This window comes from Macrobrachium rosenbergii, chromosome 22, assembly GCF_040412425.1.
Source record: "Macrobrachium rosenbergii isolate ZJJX-2024 chromosome 22, ASM4041242v1, whole genome shotgun sequence".
In the NCBI taxonomy this organism is placed as follows: Eukaryota; Metazoa; Arthropoda; class Malacostraca; order Decapoda; family Palaemonidae; genus Macrobrachium; species Macrobrachium rosenbergii.
This window is the reverse complement of record NC_089762.1, coordinates 9,358,696-9,366,195: the sequence shown is the minus strand read 5'-3', so window position 1 is coordinate 9,366,195 and position 7,500 is coordinate 9,358,696. Positions and strand designations below refer to the sequence as shown.

The following is a 7,500-nucleotide window of genomic DNA, read 5'->3' as shown; positions in this document are numbered from 1 at the left end:
CAGTAACCACCAAACAGCACCATAAATAGACAGAATAATAGAAGAGTTAAGAGAATTATTTGCTTCGACTTACATTTGTAATAGTGTAGCCTCTCAGATGTTTTTGAAGTTGATGACATTATTATTTTTTTTTTATTATTCTCCTAAACGGTGATCTGAATCCCCGACCCACTGACAGGAAAAAAAAATACAACTCCAAAATACATTTCGAATTAACTTTGACATCAATAATAAATCCATATTGATAAGAAGAAAGACAAACTTTTCATCTAACCTTACTGATACATTAGATAAGGTCTTTAAAGTACTATTTTCTTAAAACATTTCGAATTAACATTGACAACAACAATAAATCCATTCGTGATGAGAAAAACAAACTTTTTATCTACCCTTACTGATAAATTAGATCAATCAAAGTCTGTAAAGAACGAAATTCTTAATTCATTCCATTGTCTAAGAATTGGCATTTGCACCTACTTACCATCGAGGACGTGTAAGCGTAAATCAGATGGCGACGTGTTGGAAGGAGCACAGGTGTAGTTACCTGTGTCAGATGCCCGCGCTTCCTGAGAAAGTGAACAAGATACTTGATAAATAATGTATAATTCATAGAAAAGAGTACTAGAACACCTGTTGATATGAAAAAATAATTCGCAGTGGTTAGTATCAACAAGTGGGAAAATAATGTCCATAACAAAATAGTAAACATAAGTTTTTGTAACCGGGTCACCACTTGAGAACTGGCGCATCCCCCCAAGCAAAAGTTTTCCAAACTGCAGCATTGAATAAGAACGAATGCGCTGATGAATTAGACTTGAAATGTAAGATCATGTACACGAAGGCATTTCCCTTCCAAACCCTAGTGTTTGTTTTCTAATGATGCTTCCTGTATATAACAACAAATCACACACAAATTAAGAAAATGGAAATCGTTCCTGATCGTGTCCTCAGGTAGGGCTATCTCTCATCAACTTTCTTCAAATAAGATTTCTTGTAAATAGCTAGGAACTATCTTAGCTCAACACACCAATGCTCTCTCTCTCTCTCTCTCTCTCTCTCTCTCTCTCTCTCTCTCTCTCTCCTTGATATAGATCACCATATTGACTTCCAGAAGGAATGATCCATAAAAAATATCGCTTTATCATTAAAGAAAGCCATTTCAGGAAGACCTTACCTTCATAAGCAGATACCCCGTGGTAGTGTTCCCCCGTTCCGTGACCATTGTGATACCACCCCGAGGGGAATCATAGCTCAACTCCTGCTTTGAAAAACAACATGTTAAATTCTTATGACAATACCAGTGCAACTTCCCTACAAGTTCTGTGTAGTACACCCGAATTCTCAGTGGACTCTTAGTGAAATCCAGATTGGTTAGAAAAGATGTCAGAAAATTGGTTTGAAGTCTTCTTCTCTAGAAAAGAGACTGATCACTATCAGAAAATGGCCCCATTTAAAGGAGAAGCAAATTTCTTCAGAAAGAGTCGCTTTTTCTTCTAATTTGGTCATCTGTTACTTCTCTTTACCCAAGATTTTACTGTCCCTCGTTGAAAGTGGCGGTATCAGATGTTTGATGCGAGCAATTCCTCTCGAGGAGAAGATTTTTTTTTAAATGTGCACTTATATCTCTACCCAGAGGCAAGTTATCATTTTGAAATTGACGTTTTTAAAACATTGTTATGGAAATGGAAGGAAAAGGAGATATTAAAAGAACAAGATAAGCCATCACAAATAACAAAGCATTAAACATCCTAAAATACGCAGCATAACTAGAGCATATTATCGAAGTTTATATATGAAATGACAGTCCTATTTTATGGCTGCTTATAAGAGAAGTCCCAGGCAAATCATTGATAACATGCAAGAAAGGGAATGCTTAACCTAATCAGCCTTTAAAAAAACAAATATTGCAGAATGGTTAACTATGATGATTTTATTATTATAGATAGATTATGAATGGACAACTGACTAGGTAATTTACTTTTATCATTCAAAATATGAGTTTTACCATATTTAAAGTAACTTCAGAAACTGAATATTGTGGTGGAGAGGAAAGGGTTTTGCCTTAAACAGTGCTTCAACACTGTGTGAAAGTATATCGTATTTCAGTGAGGTTTACTTGGGCAATAAGCAACAAAAAATGACTCAATTTTCTTAGAAGTGGAACAGGCATAGTCAAGACAAAGGTTACACTAACTACGTCTCCATTCTCTTTTATTCTGTATCTCACTCTTCATTAGGTCAAAAGTCATACGGTTCCCCTGCTACCTCCCCACTCTGCATTAGGTCAAAAGGCATACAGTTCCCCTGCTACCTCCTCACTTTGCATTAGGTCAAAAGTCATACAGTTCCCCTGCTACCTCACTCTTCATTAGGTCAAAAGTCATACAGTTCCCCTGCTACCTCACTCTTCATTAGGTCAAAGGTCATACAGTTCCCCTGCTACCTCACTCTTCATTAGGTCAAAAGTCATACAGTTCCCCTGCTACCTCACTCTTCATTAGGTCAAAGGTCATACAGTTCCCCCAGCTACCTCACTCTTCAACAGGTCAAAGGTCATACAGTTCCCCCAGCTACCTCACTCTTCATTAGGTCAAAGGTCATACAGTTCCCCTGCTACCTCACTCTTCATTAGGTCAAAGGTCATACAGTTCCCCTACTTCCCCACTCTTCATTAGGTCAAAGGTCATATATTTCCACTGCTATCTCACTGTTCAACAGGTCAAAGGTCATACTGTATATTTCCCCTGATACTTACAATTCCGTTGTGTTTCCAGTGGATGAATTCCGGAGGTTCTGGGCTGTGAGTGATGACGCAGGTCAGGTTGACAGTTGACCCCTTGTTCACGTGCATATCTGGAGACCCGATGATCGTCGCTCGAGGGGCGGCTGGAAAATACTACATGAGGCTTATCTACAGTAGTACTTCGCGTTTTCTTCTAAATTCACTTTCATAAAGCGAGTGTTACTGCTGATTTGTAAGTAAACGAAAAAAAGGGGTTCTTCTTAAACTAAGGTGATACCAAAGGCTTACAAATGCTCCCTTTTCCTGAAAGCTTCGGTTTCATGCAATGAAAGTTATAAACTGATACAAAATTGATGATTTTGGATGGTAATCATTTGGTGAAGCAATATGGCATAGTAGCCTATTGCACAGTCAGGGTTAATTCAGTATCTATTCCCATTTATGTTTCTCTTGGGGTCAGCAAGCGGAAGACAGGAATAGGTGCGTTTGCATAAAATACAGAATTCCACTTTTCATGTCTTCAGATCTTTTTTGACAAAAATAGCAATGATATGCAATCAATGTTTTTAGTTTCCTAACGTTCATCATACATACATAAATCATAAAGTCAGCTTATATATTCAGGGTAACGTTGATTTATAATTATCAAGGTATGATTAATTAATCTAATTTGCAAGATAAGTAGAAAGATAGTTTTTCATGGAAATGTTATATGATAATGAAACATGATATAATCTGTTTTCAGACGTTTTTCGGAAAATTGAGCGAAGTGCTTTGTAGTGGCTTCAAGCGAAACCAAATAAGTTGCTTTAGAATTTTAGTTTTATTTCTGCTACATTCCTCATTTTAGAAGAGACTGTCAAAACATTTACAGTTTTTGATGGCAATCACTGTCTGCACTGTAAAGCTCAAATCAAAATGGAGTATTTACAATATAAAACCAGTAAAAAATGCGCCGAAGTTTCTTCAACGAGATCGAGTTTTCTGTACTGCCATGGCTGATGAAACGCTTAGCCATGGCCCGTGGTGGCATGTGTTGTTGGCACTATAGCGTGCCAGACGCACGATCACGGCTAACTTTAACCTTAAATAAAATAAAAACTACTGAGGAGGCTAGAGGGCTGTAATTTGGTATGTTTGATGATTGGAGGGTGGAAGATCAACATATTAATTTGCAGTCCTCTAGCCTCAGTAGTTTTTAAATCTGAGGGCGGACAGAAAAAGTGCGGACGGACAGACAATTAGCCATCTCAGTGGTTTTATTTTACAGAAAACTAAAAACAAATAACTGAGAATTAAATTTCTTTATAGATATTCCGCACAATTCTAAAACAAAATCTTGAATGATGCAAAAGCTTTTGTATTTAAGCAATATTCATGGAATTTGTGATGAAGTTCAAGCAAACTAATACAAAACTCCATTGAAATATATCACATGAAACATGTTGATATCTTGAACTGAATTCATTATATTTTGTAGAACAACCTCAGATGAATAAACCAAATTAAACTTATTCAAATAAAAATCTAAATTTTCCATTGACGTGTAACGAGCGCTGCAGGCATTCATTCATACTCACTGAAAACGTCGAGACGGACCGCGTAGGACTTGATGGGCTTCGTCGACACCTGGCACTCGTAGACACCCGAGTCACGCTCTTGGGCGTATTTGATTTTCAGTATCCAGTCGGCCGAATGTTTCGAGTGTATGACCTGGTATCGACCGTCCGTCGTGTACGTGTATCGACCGACCGTTAGGATATGGAGGTCCCTTTGACGTATCCAAGAAACCTGTGAATAGCAGATATTTAAAAAAAATAGACTGTGTTTACGTTATGTATCACTGTGTGACCCCTTTGGTGTATCATACTAACAATTAGAGTACATGAATGTGATAAACTGTAGATGATAGTCGTCATATTCTACTTAAATACTCATACTTACATATACTAGGGCAAGAAAGCCCACACTTTAAAATACAAGCAGAACAGACGTAAGTTTACTGCGACAGAAAGTGAAATGGTAGGTACTGATAGCATTCTGTTAAAAGGAGATAACAGTTACTGAAATTAGTATGACTAATTGACTATCATTATTTGCTGTAATCAGCCGCTTTTGTTATACAAAACGTACATATATACTTCTTATCATGTGCATTTAACTTTATTGTTATAAAATCTAATTAGAATTTTAACAATAAATTAATACATCAATTCAAGCAATCTTTTCGCCACATATAAAACGAGAAGGATGGATTTCATTCATAAATGAATGGATCAAGCTGAACTGGAACAATTTATATGTAACGTCAAAATAAATTCCTTCTTCAGGATTTTATCATTATACAGTATATAAGTCTTCTTTCTCTGTGTGTCTGTATTCCGTTTTGCACAGCATCAAAATAATGCCCAAACATTTTCTGAATCAGCATACCCACTAATTTAAGTCACGAGCCGCCACTGTACAGCAAGCAAATACCAAGGCTGAACTTTAAAGTATTAGTAATGAAGCACAGGAATGACTGTTTTTCGTTGAAGGGAATTGGGCCAAAACAGACTGGAAAACTGAGAGCAGATCTGTTAGAAGAACACCATGTGTTGACCTTACGATTCTGCTCACTATTAAGCCATAGGGCTATCAAAAAAGTTGCATTTGCAGGCCAAATTACAAAAATTACCAAGGAAAGCTGAGTGACGAAAATGATGACTATTTTTTTTGTGATCCCAATCGTTACAGGAAACTAAAACAAAAACAAAAAATTTATATGTATTCAGAGTCTTTTTTTCCCCTAAACTGGAAAGGGAATATGCTCAATTCTAGGACAGTTTAAAATGCCGCATATCATTCTTAGGGTCTAATTACTTTGAGGCGTTAACTGCATTAAAATCATCGCTTTGGTTAAATCAACAGACAGAGACAGGAATGAGTACTCTCTCTCAAGGATTACTGCCCGTAAAATAAACAGCAACAAGAGACTACATTTTCACAGCAGACTTTAGGCTTGTAACCATTTATTTGATGTTCCTCATGAGCATGTTCTGAGAATTTTGACGTTTCTAAATAATATGGCTCAGTTATCTTTATATCAATTGGAATTTTAAGTATTACGTAGCACTGTTTCAACGATAGGTCTATGCTACGGATTAAAAATGTATCTGAATTAAAGACGAGAAACCTGAAGAAACGAACTACGTTTGAAAAATAACTAATTTCTTACCTTAGAGATCATTGTTGCTCCTGTAGACTAACCTCCTTGACAGCCATGAACAGTTACAGTATAAGAACACAGAAGGAGAAAATGAGAACCAATACTCACACTCTTATTCGCCAAGTTGTGGACGATGCAGTGGAGGTAGGCAGAGTTTCCCCTGACGGCGGCGACGTTCTTGGCGCCGCGCGTCGAACACCGCTGCGACGGCAGGGACAAATGTCCCAGTGGCTCCTGTGGCTGCCATGGGAATGAGAGGCCGTAAAGGTTCCTCTGGACTCTGGCTGCTGAGTTCCAGATAGTCGTAGGCATCCTCGCGTCCTCTGTTATCACGGAGGATCGTTGGTAGACGTTCAGCGTCTGGTGGGACGGGGAGGGAGGTGGACATCCCCACTGAACGGAGTCCTCTTGGGAAAGGATTCAGCTCTCCTGGGATTAAAGGTAAAAGAGATTAATAATTTTTGTCTAGATTCTGATAATGTCATTTGTAAAGACATTACACGTCACCACCCTCACAACAACAGATACTACAATAATAATGATAATATCTAGCAGGGGCTCTTTCATGTGTAAAATATCAAAATGGCTTGCAGACCTGTTATCACCCTTTCTAGGAACCTTCTCATCCTCCCACGTCAAACATGCAGAGGATTTTATACAAAAATTTAATAATTTAAACATCCTCTCAAATAACATAAAATTTCTCAGCGTCGACGTCAAGTCATTATTTACCAAAGTCCCGATCGCCGACGTGTTGTCTTTCTTAAAGGGGAAGTTACAACCAAATGAAGACCATTTTCCTCTTGGCATAGATAAACTCTCAAACTTATCAACCTGTGTGTAACTAACAACGTGTTCTGTTTCAATGGTAATTTTACAAACAAAAATTTGGCTGTAGCATGGGCAGTCCCCTATCGCTTTTTTAGCAAACTTGTACATGGAATATTTCAAAAACAGAAATTTTGTCATCTATCAAACCCGGTAATATGATCTGGCTTAGATACGTAGATGATATCTTACTTTCTGGGACAATAGCTGGGAGACTTTAATGAATTTTTTAATAGGCTAAATTCGCTAGTTCCGACCATAAAATTTAAAACGGAATGGGAAAAGGACGGAAAACTGCCGTTCCCAGATGTACTGATCATAAGAGAACAGGATGGATATGCATTTACAGTATATAGAAAACCCACCTTCACTGTTTCCTACATTCATTTCTTAAGCTACCATGACGTCTCCATAAAGATCATGGTAGGGTGCAACTTATTCCTCAGAGGACTTAGGATATGTTCAAATGGGTACCTAGATAAAGAATCCAACACGATCCACCAACACCTAACGTAACTGCTCTATCCGCCACACATTATCGAGAGGGCTATTAACAAAGCGAATAAAATATACTATAGAGGTCCCACTCACAACAGACAAATAGATTTCAACAACAAAATAAAGCTTTCCTTACGACGAAAAACATCCAAAAAGCCACTGAACAACTCAGGTCTAATAATCCCTTCATTTTCCATTATCCCAAATCCATCGAGTTCGCTCA

The 7,500-nt window shown here is 37.7% G+C and overlaps 1 pseudogene; it reads right to left on the bottom strand.

Moving 5' to 3' along the window:
* LOC136850358 (limbic system-associated membrane protein-like) overlaps positions 1–7,500 on the bottom strand; it is a 21,398-nt pseudogene that overhangs the window by 1,138 nt on the left and 12,760 nt on the right.